The following is a 19,070-nucleotide window of genomic DNA, read 5'->3' as shown; positions in this document are numbered from 1 at the left end:
GTCGTCATCTAGGGTTAAGGGTCAACGACTGACGTCATCAACTGAAAACAATGGCCGTACTAATGTAAACAACTTGAATTAAGTCTGTGTCCGATGCATAAAACTGATGACAGCATAGTATCTAGTCGCTTCGGAATAAAAACAACCGTGTGGAGGGATTTATAGAGGAGTAGGCTACATGTTGTTATCATAGTTACTGCCACCACTGCTTAATAAAGTCTAGCTTTACGTTTTTCCTCGTCATATTGAGCGACTGGATTATTCGACTGGATTATTCGACTGAATTATCTGCTTGATTTTTTTTTCGACCGGATTATTTGACTGTTTTTTCGGCTATCCCCGGCCCTAAATACCTAATTATCAGACTACTTTTGCCCTATAAATTGAACTTGAAACTATTTGGCAGGGGAGGGAGGTGCAAGCCCCCGGCTCTTTTACAGCTATGGCTATGGGTATGACCATAGATAATACGGTATTATCTATGGTATGACTGAACTACTCGGCATTATCTTAGTTCACTGCAATTCCTGCTTATTATTGAACGGCTGTTTTTAACTTCTCATCATATAACTGTCAAAAGCACATTTTGTCAACTTGATCTGGTATGAAGACCCAACTTGATCTGGGATGTGGATTTATCGACAGTGATATTCGTCTAGTTTTATTGACTGAGATATTCGACTTGTTTGATTGACTGTGATATTCGACTGGTTTTATCATGGTATTATAAGGTCCATGGTTTTATCGACTGAGGTATTTGACTTGTTTTATCGACTGAGATATTCGACTTATTTTATCGGACTGATTTTATCGACTGAATTATTTGACTCGTTTTATTGACTGAGATATTTGACTGGCTTTATCGTCTGGATGAGGCCACAAGAAAATAGTTTTATTGACTGGGATATTTGACTTTTTTCGACAATAAAATCAGTCAAATAATTCAGTTGACAGAACCAGTCGAATAATTCAGTCAACAAAACCAGTCAAATAATCCAGTTGAAAAAAAACAGTCAAATAATCTAGTCAATAAAACCAGTTGAATAATCCTGGCGAAAAAACAGTCAAATATCCCAGTCGATAAAACCAGTCGCTCAATATTAAGTACCGGTGGCAGTGAGCTAAGGTAATATAGAATAGCCCAATCATGGTCGTATCCAGGGGCTTCACCCCCCGCCCCTCCCAACTACTTTAAAGTCAGATTTTTCGGGCAAAAGTCTTACGATCTAGGTATTTAGTTGATACATGTACTAAACGGAGAGTAATGTTTTTGGCCCGTCATCTAAGTGAATAGAATCCTACATAGGCCTGTAGTCAGGGGCTGGGGGTATTGGACGAGTCAGGGTTTTTTTTGTGACCTCGTCAAGTCGAATATTTCAGTGTATATTTCAGTCGAAAAAAAGCAGTCGCTTGACTTGATGGTGGAGGACCATACTTTATGAATCACTAATTGGAGTGAACTAAGATAACAATAAGTAGCCTGGAGCCACGGTGGCTAAGTGAGTAAGACACTGGCTCGCTAGCCTGGAGGTTTGTTCCTGGTATTGGCCGAAAAAGTTCCTCAGGATTTTCCGGGTGGTTTCCCCCTGTCAGTGGGGCAGTCGTTTGGATGGGATGAAAAACCAAGGTCCCATGTACACATTGGCATGCATGTAAAAGATCCCCTGTATGGCATATGCCTGACTTTATTAGCTCAGTTGGTGCACAACAGTAGGACGTTAAAGCCCATTTTATTTCATTGAGTAGCCCTTTCATGCTCATAACACGGTTCCACATTCAGGGAATGTATCTGGTCGAGAGAGTTCTCTAAGTATCGGAAATGAATACAGATTTTTCGAATAGATCTTCAACAAATTATTTCAAGAGCAAATAAATAACAGCAACAAGTAAACAACTTATAACTTCCTATAAATTGGTCCTCCAACTGGTATATAGGTTCCCTCAGCTGGTCTCTCCAACTATAATTCATCTTACATACATTTTTCTTTTTATATAAATTAGTTACTATGAAAGTATTGACATAAACATATAATTATTGAAGGATTAAGTCATTTAAACAATAGTAAAAGAAACTTAACAGACCACCCACTTTAGTTATTTAAATCGACTGACAAATTAATTGCTGTCTGCTTCTAATGACTAACCAAGTGAACCAAGATCAATAAGTAGCCTGGAACAACAGTGGCTAAGTGAGTAAGGCGCTGGTTTGCTAGCCTGGAGGTCGCGGGTTCGTTCTCGGTATTGGCGGAGACAGTTCCTCAGGATTTTATCCAGGTGGTTTCCCCTTGTCCGTAGGGCAGGACGGAGGGTGTGACAAAAACTACAGCTGTCTAGTCTTTCGGGTGGCATGAAAAACCAAGGTCCCATGTACACATTGGCGTGCATGTAAAAGATCCCTTGGCAGTTGGAATTCAATATATAAGAGTAGGCTGTAGCGCTACTGTCGGGGCAAAATTTCCCTTGTAGCACACTGTATGGCATATGCCCATCTTCATTAGCCTTGTCGGTGCACAACAGAAGGATGTTAAACCCCATTTCACTTCATTATGTAGAGGGAGTGATTAAGTGGGTAAGACGCTGGCTCGCTAGTCTGGAGGTTACATGTAGGTGTTCTATCCCTGCATTGCCCGAAAGAGTTCATCCAGATTGTCCGGTGTGATTCCCCTTTGTCAGTGATGCAGGACAGAGGGCCTGACAAGGTTAGCTGTGTAGTCATTCGGATGGGATGACAAAACGAGGTCCTGTGTACACATTGGAATAAACGTAAAAGATTCCTTGACAGGTGGAATTCGATATAAGAGTAGGCTGTAGTGCACACTGTATGGCGTATGCCCGTCTTCATTAGCCCTGCAGTAGGACGTTAAACTCCATTTCATTTCATATTATTAAGTAGCCCTTTCATGCTCATAACATGGTTCGACTTTCAGGGAATGTATCGCGTGGAGTGTGTTCTCTAAGTATTGGAAATGACTACAGATTCTTTGAATAGATCTTCAACACTTTATTTCAGGAGCAAATAAATAACAGCAACAAGTAAACAACTTTAACTTATAACTTCCTATAAATCAGTCCTGCAACTAAGTTGGTCTCTCCAACTACTGTATAATTTGACAGATGGAATTCGATATAAGAGTATGCCGTAGTGCCGCTGTCCGGGGAAAATTTCCATCATAGCACAGTGTACGGCGTATGCCCGTCTTCATTAGCCCAGTTCCAAGCAGAACAGTAGGACGTTAAAACCCCATTTCATTTCTTTTCATTTCTTGAAACTAGTTGGGAAGCCCCCCCGGCCCCTACCCCATGCCCCGACTCCTTCAGCTATGTCTACGAGCATGATTTGCTACTATATTATCTTAGCCCGCTGCCACCGCTGCTTAATATTGAGCGACTTGTTTATTCGACTGGATTATTCGACTGAACTATTCGACTGAACTTTTCGACTGAAGTATTCGACTGGATTATTCGACTGAACTAACTGGCTGATTTTATCGACTGGATGAGGCCACATGAAAGTGTCAAATACCTCACCCCCCCCCCCCCCCCCGCTCCACCCCATCCCCTTTCTTCGTTCATATCATATATAGGGACTCTATTCTTTTCGAGGCGGACAAGGACAGCTGTCTAGTCTTTCGGATGGGACGAAAAACCGAGGTCCCGTGTATACATTGGCGTGGACGTAAAAGATCCCTTGACAGATGGAATTCGATATAAGAGTATGCCGTAGTGCCGCTGTCCGGGCAAAATTTCCCTCATCGCACAGTGTATGGCGTATGCCCGTCTTCATTAGCACAGTTCTAAGCAGAACAGTAGGACGTTAAAACCCCATTTCATTTCTTTTCATTTCTTGAAACTAGTTGGGAAGCCCCCAGGTCCCTACCCCCGGCTCCTTCAGCTATGGCTACGAGCATGATTTGCTACTATATTATGTTAGCCCGCTGCCACCGCTGCTTAATATTGAGCGACTTGTTTATTCGACTGAATTATTCGACTGAAATATTCGACTGAACTTTTCGACTGAATTATTCGACTGGTTTATTCGACTGGATTATTCGACTGAACTAACTGACTGATTTTATCGACTGGACGAGGCCACATGAAAATGTCAAATACCTCACACACACACACACCCGCCCCACCCCATCCCCTTTCTTCGTTCATATCATATATGCCCCGGCTCCTTCAGCTATGGCTACGAGCATGATTTGCTACAATATTATCTTAGCCCACTGCCACCGCTGCTTAATATTGAGCGACTTGTTTATTCGACTGAATTATTCGACTGGTTTATTCGACTGGATTATTCGACTGAACTAACTGACTGATTTTATCGACTGGACGAGGCCACATGAAAATGTCAAATACCTCATCCCGACACGCCCCCCCCCCCCCCCGCCCCATCGCATCCCCTTTCCATGTTTATATCATATATATTGACTCCATTCTTTTCGAGGCGGACAAGGACAGCTGTCTAGTCGTTCGGATGGGACGAGCATGAACTAACTGACTGATGTTATCGACTGAACTAACTGACTGATTTTATCGACTGGACGAGGCCACATGATAATGTCAAATACCTCATCCCCATATGCCCCCCTAACCCAACATATCATATATAGGGACTCTATATTCTTTTGGAGGTGGACAAGGACAGATGTCTAGTCGTTCGGATGGGACGAAAAACCGAGGTCCCGTGTACACATTGGCGTGCACTTAAAAGATGGGGGCATATGGGGATGAGGGAAAAAGTAAAGCATGACTTTATTAAGCCGCCGTGGCAATAACACCTTAAAGTTTTAATTTGAACAATCAAATTTGAACATGAGGGGACGTAAAAAATAAACAAAAACAATGATAAAAGATATTGGAATTAGTGCGTTTTTTCTTTAACTTATACTGATTACAAACGATTCCAAAATTTTAATAAGCCATCGACCGGTTTATTCGACTGACTATTTGATTTGGACTTAGGGTCGACTCGATGTCCTTTGCCGTGTCTGGATAATCAAACATTGAGCAGTTGTTGTCGTTTCTATTAATAGCAATTCTTTCGATCCCGCATCTTTTCTGCAAATTGATGGGATTGAAATTGTTTTGCCTGTTCTTTTACCTTTCTAAGCTTTACCCGAATCCCCTCAGCACGCCAACGATGGCAAAGGGAAGCCCAGTTTCTCTTGCAACGTTCTTGTCATGGGAAGACGATTTACAGATAATATTACTGCCAAGGAAATAAAAGAGTATGCATTGTCATTGTGTGTGAAATAGCTTTATTCAACGTCCGCTTCCACCGAAGTGACAAGAGCATTGCCATTAGGCACATGAAATTTAAATGGCTACTCACGCACATCATTCTGCGTGAGTAAATACATGTACTCGCCTCACTCGCGCAAGTCTATATTTGCGTGAGTGGTCATCTACTCGCCTCCAATTTGCTCGTGGCAAGCCCTGAAATTTGATGAAACTTAAAAATGTTTATATTCCAAAGATCTTCAATAGTTTCGATTTTGGCATGTTTTTAGCTAGTGATAAACAATTTTCATCCATAACACATATTTTCACAAAATTCGAAAATATCGGTGGCTGTTGTTTAATGGACATAATTATATTTGAAAGGTATTAATAATTGGGTCATTCCATATCTCATCAAAATTGGATAAAAAATGTGACCTCAAGAGGGTCGACAATACATGTATGATTCAAAATTCTAAATTTGTTATGTCGTGCTTCATCTAATTTCTAACTTCTATTCATGTAATTTCTAAATTAAAGACAATGTATAATCCAAATTCTTTATTTGTTCAGCGTAAATTTTAATTCTATTTCATCTTATTTCTATTATTAAGACGAAAAATGTCTTCTTTATTAATGTTTACATGTTTAGCATGAACATCAAACAAATTTAGAATTTTACCCTTCTACCTAGCAACCATCATTATGAAGTCATTTTGTGTTGCCACTGCATGCTCAATTTGGTGATTAAGCACCTACCTAGTCAGAATCATTTATGTTGATATAGTTTTCAAATACTATGTCAAAGTTGTCAAGCCTATTAATAGGGTGGATGGCTAAATGGTTAGTGTGTGCCCGCTGTATCATAAAGTCTGTCATTGAGTCAACTGGCGTGGTTTCGATTTTCTGGTTGTACGTGACAAGGAGTAGGGTTTCCTCCCACTGCTAAAGTAAAGACCCCTACGAGCAAGCGAATTATTGAAATAAAATTAAACCATATGTTAGTCCCAAAATAACCTAGTTTGTGTCGAGTGGACGTTAAACCCCATTTCTCTCTCTCTCTCTCTGTTGGTTTGTATTCTATTCCAGCACTAACAAGAATGTACTTTAAAATGAACATTTTCATGAAATGAATTAAAGATATATATTTAGAAACCCCATATTGTGGGGATGAAACAGTCTTTAAAGGAGACTGGGATAATCTGTGGATCGCGATGAAAGTTTCTATTTCTGATGCCTTCATTATACCTACCTGACAAACTTCATGGTAGTTTTTTTCCAACCATATATTATTTAAGTTGCATTAAGCAATATGGAATTTCACAGATAGCGATATTCTTGACGATATTAAACCAAAATGTAATGGTGTTCAACGTCCTACTTTTCTGGACCGACTGGGCTAATCAAGACGGACTTCTGCCATACAGTGTGCTATAGCAGCGGCGACACAATCAACTCTTATTATGAGTTCCAGCTGCCAAGGATTTTTGTCAGATCCGAACGACTAGACTCTGTCCTCGCCATGCTATAACAGCAGTCTTCGCAAATCACTGTGATGGAACTAATAATGTCAGAAATATTACAAAGTTTAGTCTTGTCAGTGGGTATACTAGCTGATGATGTTATTATAACCCATAGTCTGGCATAGAAATATATTTCTATGATATAACTGTCATTCATACAGGACTAGTCGTTTGGATGGTCTAGTCTGTAAAGTGACAATAATTGTGGTTCAGTACTTGTATTCAAAAAAAAAAAAAATGAACAAATGTTGTATAGCATTTGACATAGTATTTCGAAACCTGTATCACGTTCAACGGTGGGTTTTTTTTTCCAATTTTAACATTCCTTCCAACCATTCAAACTGACGAAGAGGAGTTGTTTATTATGTTTATATCAACATAATCATATAATAATGCCCTGCTAGTTAGAAATTAAATCAATTCCAACAGAATTCTCAGAATTTAGTGTCATACCAAATGACAAACTGTAATAGAATATAAAATAAAGTCTTGAAATCATCTTACAAAATTTGTTAAACTGTAAAAGAAATCAAAGCAAATACTTACTATTTTAACCAGCGGCTGCAAGGCAGGATACGCCCACATTTTCGAGAGATGGATAGAGAAGAAAGTGATTTTTCCTACAATCAAGGGCCATAATTCAGGAAATTACAATTCGATATGCGCAAATATCGAAAGGAACCGAGATCTTTGTGTTATAAACTTACATTTCAATTTTCAACAAAATCGGATAAAAATTGTGACCTCTATAGGGTCCACAACCTTGATATACCATATTTTTACGCTAATTGAGAACGAACGGCGGCCATTTTGTCTGTCAATTTTGGGGCGATTTTCACAAAATTCAAACTCAACTGTCCTTAGCGTGGAAAGGTAATATAATAATACGTTTTTTTAAATCGGATAAAAATTATGACCTCTTATGGGTCCACAAGCTAAAAACATGATTTTTCGTACAATCAGGGGCCATAATTCAGAAAGTTACGGTCCGATATGGGCAAATATTGAAAGGAACCAAGATCTTTGGGTTATAAACTTATATTTCAAGTTTCAACAAAATCGGATAAAAATTGTGACCTCTATAGGGTCCACAACCTTGATATACCATATTTTTACGCTATTTGAGAATGAACGGCGTCCATTTTGTCTGTCAATTTTGGGACGATTTTCATGAAATTCAAACTCAGTCGTCCTTAGGGTGTAACGGTGATATAATAATACGTTTTTTTAAATCGGATAAAAATTATGACCTCTAATGGGTCCACAAGCTAAAAACATGATTTTTCGTACAATCAGGGGCCATAATTCAGTAAGTTACGGTCCGATATGGGCAAATATTGAAAGGAACCGAGATCTTTGGGTTATAAACTTATATTTCAAGTTTCAACAAAATCGGATAAAAATTGTGACCTCTATAGGGTCCACAACCTTGATATACCATATTTTTACGCTATTTGGGAATGAACGGCGGTCATTTTGTCTGTCAATTTTGGGCCGATTTTCACGAAATTCGAACTCAGTCGTCCTCAGGGTGTAACGGTGATATAATAATACGTTTTTTTAAATCGGATAAAAATTATGACCTCTATAGGATCCACAAGCTAAAAACACGATTTTTCGTACAATCAGGGGCCATAATTCAGGAAGTTACAGTCTGATATGGGCAAATATTAAAAGGAACCGAGATCTTTGGGTTATAAACTTATATTTCAAGTTTTAACAAAATCAGATAAAAATTGTGACCTCTATAGGGTCCACAACCTTGATATACCATATTTTTACGCTATTTGAGAATGAACGGCGGCCATTTTGTCTGTCAAATTTGGGCCGATTTTCACAAAATTCAAACTCAGTCGTCCTTAGGGTGTAACGGTGATATAATAATACGTTTTTTTAAATTGGATAAAAATTATGACTTCTATAGGGTCCACAAGCTAAAAACGTGATTTTTCGTACAATCAGGGGCCATAATTCAGGAAGTTACAGTCTGATATGGGCAAATATTAAAAGGAACCGAGATCTTTGGGTTATAGACTTATATTTCAAGTTTCAACAAAATCGGATAAAAATTGTGACCTCTATAGGGTCCACAACCTTGATATACCATTTTCTTACGCTATTTGAGAACGAACGGCGGCCATTTTGTCTGTCAATTTTGGGCAGATTTTCACGAAATTCGAATTCAGTCGTCCCTAGGGTGTAACGGTGATATAATAATACGTTTTTTTAAATCGGGTAAGAATTATGACTTCTATAGAGTCCACAAGCTAAAAACATGATTTTTCGTACAATCAGGGGTCATAATTCAGGAAGTTACGGTCCGATATGCACGAATATCGAAAGGAACCGAGATCTTTGGGTTATAAACTTACATTTCAAGTTTCAACAAAATCGGATAAAAATTGTGACCCCTATAGGGTCCACAACCTTGATATACCATATTCTTACGCTATTTGGGAACGAATGGCGGCCATTTTGTCTGTCAATTTTGGGCCGATTTTCACGAAATTCGAACTCAGTCATCCTAAGGGTGTAACGGTGATATAATAATACGTTTTTTTAAATCGGATAAAAATTATACTATAGGGTCCCACAAGCTAAAAACATGATTTTTCGTACAATCAGGGGCCATAATTCAGGAAGTTACGGTCCGATATGCACGAATATCGAAAGGAACCAAGATCTTTGGGTTATAAACTTACATTTCAAGTTTCAACAAAATCGGATAAAAATTGTGACCTCTATAGGGTCCACAACCTTGATATACCATATTTTTATGCTATTTGAGAACAAAGGGCGGCCATTTTGTCTGTCAGTTTTTTGCCGATTTACACGAAATTCGAACTCAGTCGTCCTTAGGGTCTAACGGTGATATTATAATATGTTTTTTTAAATCGGATAAAAATTATGACCTCTATGGGCTCCACAAGCAAAAATCGTGATTTTTCGTACAATCAGGGGCCATAATTCAGGAAGTTACAGTCCGAAATGCGCGACTATCAAAAGGAACCGAGATCTTTGGGTTATAAACTTACATTTCAAGTTTTAACAAAATCGGATAAAAATTGTGACCTCTATAGGGTCCACAACCTTGATATACCATATTTTTACTCTAGTTGAGAACGAACGGTGGCCATTTTGTCTGTCAATTTTGGGCCGATTTTCACGAAATTCGGACTCAGTCGTCCTTTGGGTGTAACCGTGATATAATAATATGTTTTTTTAAATCGGATAAAAATTATGACCTCTATAGGGTCCACAAGCTAAAAACGCAATTTTTCGTACAATCAGGGGCCATAATTCAGGAAGTTACGGTCCGACATGCGCGAATATCGAGAGGAACCGAGATCTTTGGGTTATAATCATACATTTCAAGTTTAAACTAAATCGGATAAAAATTGTGACCTCTACAGTGTTCACAAGCTAAAAACGTGATTTTTCGTACAATCAGGGGCCATAATCCATGAAGTTACAGTCTGATACAACCGAGATCTTAGGGTGATAAACCTATATTTCAAGTTTCATTGAAATCGGATAAAAATTGTGACCTGTAGACTGTTCACAAACAATTGTGGACGGACAGGGGCGACGACAATATACGTCCACATGAAAATGTGGGCGTATAAAAAAGCGAGTCCGAGATTTTGTGCGCCTTTTGTAGGGGCATTTATCTTGATTTGTCAGATTTGCAAAAATTAACATTTACTAGTGAAAAGACGTTCCTACTCGACAAAATCGGAGTTTTTGGCAAAATTGCGTCACATCCTGTGCCGATAGAAAACTTTACCGGTAATAAAAAAATTGAGAATTTTCACCATGGAGCATATGAACTTTGTTTTATAAAAATCAGGCAATAAATAATTAACCTAGAACCGATAAACTGAATTAGCCAATAGCGGCCAAGAAAAATTATCGAGACAAAAAATGTTCACATTTTTTATCAAATCAGACGACCCCTTAACCCTGGGTAAAATGCCATAAAAAATTATAAATTATTCATTAATAAAAAAGTTTTTTTTCAAAATTTGGCACCTAATATCTCCAAAGATTCGTCGAAAATCAAAAATCCGTAGCTATGTGCCCTGTCTCAGGCTATGTCAAAATGTATCCAATGTTAAAATCCTACGATTAGTGTTAAAGGAGCTAAATCGCTAACATTTGGGACCTAGAAATCGACACAAGTGGGTCACAACTCATATAATACTGTAATATGAATGTATATAAACTGATATACATTCAATGGTTTCCGTTTTTAATCTAATTTCAAATCAGTTATGTTTCGCGAAATAAGCCAGCAGTCTCAATCGAATGCAAATTTCTAGCGCCTGGTTATTTCAGTCTAAATACACCGTTTGGTTTGGTGCAATATGTCTAGCCTTGTTCCTCAAGTCTCTTCCTAGAACTGGGGCTGAAACGCATTATGGTACACCATTCGTGTACATATGGTAAAAGGTTTATTTTGTTAATTAAAGATTGGATATCAGAAGCCCATCTTTTTCAGGTAAGATCACAGCATCAAAATTCAATGTTGATTTACATTGACAAATAATTTGTGTTTTCAATGTTGAAGATTTTGGATGATATTGAGTTAGAGACTTAGCTACTTTAATATTACTGCAATATTTCAAAAAACGACAACTTTGTCGTTTCGGACATTTCACATAGTCGCAGAACGTTCGAAATAGCTTTAATCTCTAAGTCACACCATAGATAATACCGTATATATTATCTATGGTCACACCCACTTTCTCAGTAAAGCCGAAGACATCGAAATGATCTGACAAGTAGTTTCTGAGATATGCTCAAGTGGAAAAAAAATAATAATAACTAGATCTGCATAGCAGATATCAAAGCTTTCATATAAACTTCAAAAGGGGTTATTAGAATCTATGAATCATCAACCACTCTGACGGATGTAGAAAGGAATATATTGTTACTAAATCTGTTGTACTGTTTCTTGTTATGGTAAAGAAAACATGAATACAACTATGAGATTTGTATAGAATTGGCATTAATCAATATATTTATTGTTTAATACTACATGTATATTATAGATACAAAGTGAATTAAATGAACCCAATTACATGTACTTTATATAAGCAATGTTTTTTTATTCATCGTTACTTTGAAATCACATTATTTTCATTGATGATAAAAAGGTTGTATTTGTACCGAATCCAAAAAGTATGTTGTATGACATTGCATTATCTGTACCAATTATTTATTTACAAACCAATATACAATGTTTATTTCTACTCCAATATATTTGTTTCAACCCATGATAGTTTATTCACTCTTCTCACTTAAATACAAGAATAACACACGATTAAATTACTGAAACAAGTAATGCTGGTAGATTATAATTTGATATTGTATACCATTTACTCTCTGTTAGATAAGGCGACGTGGTAATCTGTTAGATAAACATACATGGAAGTATATGTTAGATAACTACAATTTATGATATATTTTAAACCAAGGAAGTGGCCTTTCTAAAAATAAAAAAAAATAAAGGAAAATATATTTCATACAATTGTTATACTGTTACTGTTATCGTGAAGAAACATGATTGTTTATTTAATGTTGTTTATGACAAACATGTAATCATGTACATTTTTTAAATAAGAACAATTATGCTACATGTATGAATAACTCTCAAAAATTATGTTTTCATCAATCCAAGTATTTTTTTATTTGTATTACTTGATTTATACTGAATAAAGATTACACAAACATACAAAATGGTGTTGGCTGTGTGACTGAATTCCTGTTGAGAAGTGGTATCGGGTGTCCCATAGAGAAGAAGCAAACCCTCCTTGTGATACACTTGTGAACATTTTAAAAGACCCATTTCGCTGTGTTCCAGAAAAATCCCCATTATAGCTAGTGCATTACATGGTTGTTGTTGGGGGAAAGGTGGGTCTTTTCTATTGGCAATGATTTACTTTTTATAGGCCCACATTGAAATGTGGTCGTATATTGTCGTCGCCCCCCTTTTGCTGTTAATATCCGATTGACTTTAAATTTATACGCAGTGTTTAAGGTCATAAGACGAAGAAGCCTTTGATTTGCTCTGCCCAGGCAACGTTCCTGTGCTCCGATTGCCTTCAAATATGCACAGAATGTACCTTGGGATTCTAGCTATCACATATTAAAAATAGAAGAGTGTTGGATTCCGAGAACGTTCAAAATAAATTCAAAACCCGCCCCCAACAATCAAAGGTTTTTTGCTTAAAAAATTGCCGTATTTTATCGAATTTTTATTGTTCTTGATATCTGAGGATTTGTCTCAATTTAGTATGTGATAAATATCATCGCGGCGCAGCCAACCGATAGAAATTCCAGAGATTTGGACCACCGGAATGATGCCTCAGCAGTCAAAAAAGGTCAAAATAGGCGATTTCGGTTTCTAGTGTCGATACATCGTTACGGTCATTTTAAAAAATTGTCTTTTAAGGATAATGTGTATAGTACCAGTACCTATCACATACGGAAGAGGCGATAAAATCTCTTTGCATTTGCAATTTCAAAATTAATTAAAACCAATATTAAATTCCGAAAATCGTTTTTTTGCTAAAACTTTTTTTTTTTTAATCGGATCAAAATGGGAGTAAGGCACAGAGTCCGGGGTGGTAATGGGCGTATTGTGTCCAAATTTCATGGTTTTCGGACAATCGGTGCCGGTGTCACGGCGAAATTCCACTTTTTTCCCCTCATGGAAGCCGTAAATTGACTTGAAGCCAGGGTCCTTGAAGTTGTACAGCTGCACCCGGTGACCGATATTTATTTAACGGGGAATAAGTGATAATTCATATTATAGCAGTAAATAATTAAAATATTTCATAGGGATTATAATAATATCTATATCTTGTCTGGGTACAGGGTTAAAACCAATATTAAATTCCGAAAATCGTTTTTTTGCTAAAACTCTTTTTTTTTAATGGGATCAAAATGGGGGTAAGGCACAGAGTCCGGGGTGGTAATGGACGTATTGTGTCCAAATTTCATGGTTTTCGGACAATCGGTGCCGGTGTCAGGCGAAATTCCACTTTTTTCCCCTCATGGAAGCCGTAAATTGACTTAAAAAAAACGACGAAAGGCAGGTGACAAGAACAAACGACTTGAACGAATGCAGGTATCACCTTGAAATTTTCAGGGTACCTAGGTACCAACGTGAAAAGTTGCTCGCCGGAATTTAGTACTCATGGTACCTTTGGTTCCAGCGTAGCGCATGCACGAAGTCAAATCCAGCTAAACTCGAAAACAACCTTGTCGGCACGGAAAACATCAAAGGAGAAATTCGAATAAAAAATGATACAATGATTTCACACAACAGGCCAGCTATTAGCCTCTCGATTGACAAGAGTTTCATCGCCCTCCATTCATTATAACCAATGTCATCGTGCCCTAAAGAATCAACAAATCAGCTTGCTTATCTCTGCTTACCCTAGGCAAAAAATGCTCATCTTTGAACTCAATCATGACATTGACCTAGTGAACGCCTACACCAAGTTTGAACATTCTAGCTTAATTAGAAGGAGAGTTCTTGTGTTCCAAAGTCCCGGCCCTTCAAATTGCTTCTATTTTTCATTTTCAATTCAAAATGGTGACCATCACGTGACCGAAATCAAAATTCTGATCCGATAGATTTTTAGGTATTCCTTCCAGGATTCCGAAAATATGACGCCCGAGTCTGTAAGTAAAATAGCAAAAAAGCCTTTTTGATTTTTCACGTTTAAAGATGGTGGCACTTCCGGTTCGATCGACAAACTCCATATTTTGTGTACGAATCAGTAATTACTTGTCTAGTATCGAATTTTTTTTTTAGGTCATTCTGACCTATATTTCGACGATTTTTTTGAAAACTTTGATCCTTAATTTCACCAAGGGGAGATAATTTAGAAAATTTCCAAGGACATCATTGAAGTCGCATTGGCAAGATCTACTAACATTCTAAATTTCACGAAAATCGCACAACTATTAAAGAAGTTGTCAAATTGGTAATAACTTCCGGTTCGAAATGACAGCGACGAATTTTCGAAATGCCAAAATCCGAAATTGCAGATTTGAAGTAAATGTTTCAAGATACTCAAAGAAAAAAGAATTAGTAAAATAGGTCAAATAGTCACAAAGTTACAGCATTGTAGGTCAAATGCATTCCTTCGTAAAATTCGGTGATTTCGCATTCGTAAAACGTTTTGAAAATATATTTAATCAACAGCCACCACCCATTTTTGGGGGGATAGGTAAAAGTTTCAGAACGATCCTATGGTTAGATTCTGAGAAATCCGATTTGTGGACAAAACACAAAAAAAAAATAACAATAATAATCTTAACAGAAACAATAAGCTTTCATATGTAATATGAAAGCTTAATAAGAATAATCTTAACAAAAACAATAGTGTGAAACCCTAAAATAACCATTTCTAATAATGTCCTGGCAGGTTGAAAACATGTGGGACGAACACTGTATGGTCACTCGTTGAAACTGACACATAATTCTAAGAGTAAGAACACTGAATAACACGCAATACAACTGATCTAGAATAGTACCTGGAGAGTGGATCTATATCGCCCTTGCAATGTCTAAAGCTAGTGAATTAATTTAAGACAACATTTAGACAATTAAAGACGGACTGAAAAGATTGTTGACAAGGGCGACATGACACTGACAGCCACTGTCTGTTCCAGGCGACACTACGACTCGAAAATTGCTTGCTATTTCTTCAATTTTTAATTAAAATGGTTAAAATTTAACGACCTACCTGAAATTGTCACCCCTTTACTTTCTACCGCACGTTAACTAATTTCAGACCAAGCTATATAACCTTTCTGTCTTGTAAAATCGTTGTTTATTTATTTCGCGGTAATGAAGACAGCCATGCTTGTGTGGATTTGACTTGGGGTTGTTTCGTCCTACTTGCATGTTTAAATAGTTGTTTCGGCTCAGTAGAATATAATTTGCTTTATGAGCTATTTACGGGAGGTAATATAAATTTGCTATTTGATTTCAGACCACCGTTGTTTACTCCACTGCCATAGATATTTAATTAGCGGCCCCAGTCCCGTGACTTTTGGAAATTGATATAAACTACATACAAAGTTTGACTCCATATTGTAGTGACACGTCATGGAAATTTGGAAGTAGGCTAAAAAATGACAATTCAAACGAATTGTCTATCTGGCTTTAGAATAATAGATATATAACTGTCGATTTTATTTGGCTTTGTACGACTTTTAATACTATTTTCAGACCGCCAGATCGTGATCTTGTAGCACTTTTAAGAAAGATATATACCTTGGTGGACCACCATAGTTGGCAATATATTGATAGAGTTTTCTTTTCTATTTTAAAAGTTTTAATCCAATTGAAAGGGGGCGCTCCTATAGTATTTTTATACCATGGAAAACGCATCACTTAGTTTTTCGTATAACAAAATGATCCTGTAAACTTTATTTATTTTGCTTCTTATTGTGAACAATATTCAAATGGGAACACATCAATAACAACACATTTGTACACTTATGGATGTTTAATCTGTAATCAACGATACAAAGTACGACACAGATGTGTGTCCTCCACGTGCTCTTACGCACTCTGTGCAGCAACGTCCCATGGAATTTACCAATGTTTGAAAGAAGGCCTGGGGCAAATTGCTCCATGCTTGGACAAGAGCAGCTTCTAAAGCAGCAATGGTGAGCATCTGTGGTCTCCGATACAGACGGCGTCCAATCTCATCCCAGACATGTTCTATCGGTGCCATGTCCGGAGACATGGCTGGCCAGTCCAAGACATTGATGTTGTTAGCAGCCAGGTAGTCCATACTAAAACGGGCGGTATGCGGACGTGCATTATCCTGTTGGAAGTGCTGAAAGTGTTGGTGCGCTCGAAACATCGGAACAACAATTGGTTGCAAGACATCATCACGGTAGGCTACAGCCTCCCCACACCATTACACTTCCCCATCCCATCGATTCGTTTAGAAGACGCAGCAGTCTGCAAGACGTTCCTCAAGACGTCTCCACACACGTTGACGGCCATCAGCGTGATAAAGATGAAAGCGACTCTCATCACTGAAGAGCACACTTTGCCAGTCTACTCTTCTCCATGTCTGGTGTCCTTGAGCCCATATCAAACGCCGCTGACGGTGATGATCCCTGAGGATAGCTCCATCATAAGGTCGTCGTTCACGGAGTCCTACTTCTCTTAGACGACGTCTTGCCGTGTCGGCACTAACTGGTCCTTGTCTTCCGACGACTGCTGCACCTGTTCGAGTCGCTGGGCGGAATCTGTCACGCAGATGAGTGACCCGGATGTAGCGGTCTTGAGCCTGGGTTGTAACGCTTGTGGACCAGGACGTTGACGGTCACGTGTTGATCCAGAAACTCCAGCACGTTCCACCAACCTTACAATAGTGGACTGATGACAATTGAAGTGTCTGGCAATAGCACGTGTAGACATGCCAGTCCTGGACATTCCCATGGCTTCATTCCGTTGATTTTCAGTAAGTCTCGGCATCTCTAGCTAGTTTTGACACGTCTGGAAGATGCTATTAATGGCTTTTAAGAAACTATATCTAAGTCTGTAGCACTCTAAACACAAGCTACAATGTAGGAATTGGCACACAGAGAACTACATGTAGTCTAACTCACACTTTTTGGTAGGAACGCATAGTACTTTAAACACATCCTATGAATTTAGCACAGAATAGCTCCTACACGTGTATAAAATAATCTGGAGCACTATATATATACTGCGATATAAACAACTTAGAAACATAACATGAAACTAAAGAAACTATTTCTGTAGTTAGTATCAATGGTACTGATCAGCACCTATATATTGTACCCAGTATATTGCAGAGTATTTTGATTTGCATAAATACTCTGCAAAAAACAAAAAGATATCAAAGACACCACTGTAATTTATATTCGTACGCTGAGCTCTCAATCCGTTTCAGCGGTACCGTATGTATTGCATGCTGGTCGGGTATATCGTCTACTAGTCAAGATTTCGACCAACCAAAAGATGAATAACTTCAACACGTGACGTGTCATTAAATAACGTAATCATTGAGGCGTATTCTATTTATACTCTTCTAGCCCGTTCAGACGCCTAGGTAAGGTTTTCGTCGTTTACTCGCGTCACTCGAATCGACTCCATTGCCGAGTTTACCCGGGTGAAACATCCCGAACGGTCCGAGTAGTCACATGACATCAAAACAGTTACGACGTCAATATGTGATCGAGAGACAGGCTTTTTTTGCGACGCCATTTTGTCACGTGACAAACCCTTTTTCTCTCCACTCAACGGGGAGTGAACGGGTTAGTCACGTGATGCGACTCGAGTCAGTCATGTGACCAACTCGATTCAAAACGAGAACGGTCTGGTGTCGACTCGAGTGACTCGGGTGAACAACGAAAACCTTACCTTAAGTTGAACTGGTTTAAAATGCTGTATTCGTTACCGCTTGGAAATATCATGTTTCCCACTAGGAAATAGTTAATGTTCGGGTGCACAAGTGGGAAAATCAACATGGCTGTCATTATCCCTTCAAGGTTAATTAAAATCCCTAATCATCATTTGTGAATTTTAAATCGGTAAATATTGGTCAATCTAGAAAATATCTACAAATTCAGTTGATGGTCAATTTTGGTTTAGATTCTAGTTTTCCTAATTAAATGTTAAATAATCAATCTAGGAACAATTTATCGTACATTAAGCCGTGAAAAATTAGATAAAGTCTATTGTCGATTAGAGGCACGATCAATTAGCTAAGCATATGTCTACTAAATTGTTACGGTATGTAGACATTTTAAATTCAAAGAAACGTAGGACGTTCATCCCGAAAAGATCTAGTTTGTGCCGATTGGGCGTTAAACCACAGTTACTGAAACATTTTTGCTGATTAGACCGTACGGTCCTAAAACCTGAACTGCCGTAGATCTACGGTACAATAACAAGTTAGTACAAAATGGAAAGTCGGGTATTTTTTCGTTTTCTGTTTAATGTGTTTCTTGTCATTGTTCAGAAAATCTTTCCCAATATGTAAAATTCTATAAATCACGCATTCAGATCGATATGCATATCCACAACAAACATATAACTACAAAAATAGTAATTTACCGTTCAAAACGTTCAACTTTGTAACTTTAACTGCCATCTTGTTAGTCATATGTCGTGAACTCGATATAATTTTAGCTACCCCAGTTCTCCAGTAGAAACCACGTCTTCCGAGCCAGTTTTTGTAGTTACGAACGCTATTTATAATTACCAATTCGTTAGTCGTATTTTCCATAAAACCGAGGAGTAACGAATAC

General features: G+C 37.9%; 1 protein-coding gene across 1 annotated transcript in view; it reads right to left on the bottom strand.

The window, feature by feature from the left end:
* LOC126810897 (baculoviral IAP repeat-containing protein 2) overlaps window positions 1-15,644 on the bottom strand; it is a 109,379-nt gene extending 93,735 nt beyond the window's left edge. Inside the window, exon 1 of the mRNA XM_050536251.2 lies at window positions 15,515-15,644. The gene's annotated coding sequence lies outside the window, so the exon portion shown is untranslated. The remainder of the gene's footprint in view (window positions 1-15,514) is intronic.
* Between the last annotated feature and the right edge of the window lie 3,426 nt (window positions 15,645-19,070).

Source organism: Patella vulgata, chromosome 2 (assembly GCF_932274485.2).
Source record: "Patella vulgata chromosome 2, xgPatVulg1.2, whole genome shotgun sequence".
NCBI lineage: Eukaryota > Metazoa > Mollusca > Gastropoda > Patellidae > Patella > Patella vulgata.
The sequence above is the reverse complement of the archived record's forward strand: the minus strand, read 5'-3'. Positions and strand labels throughout refer to the sequence as shown.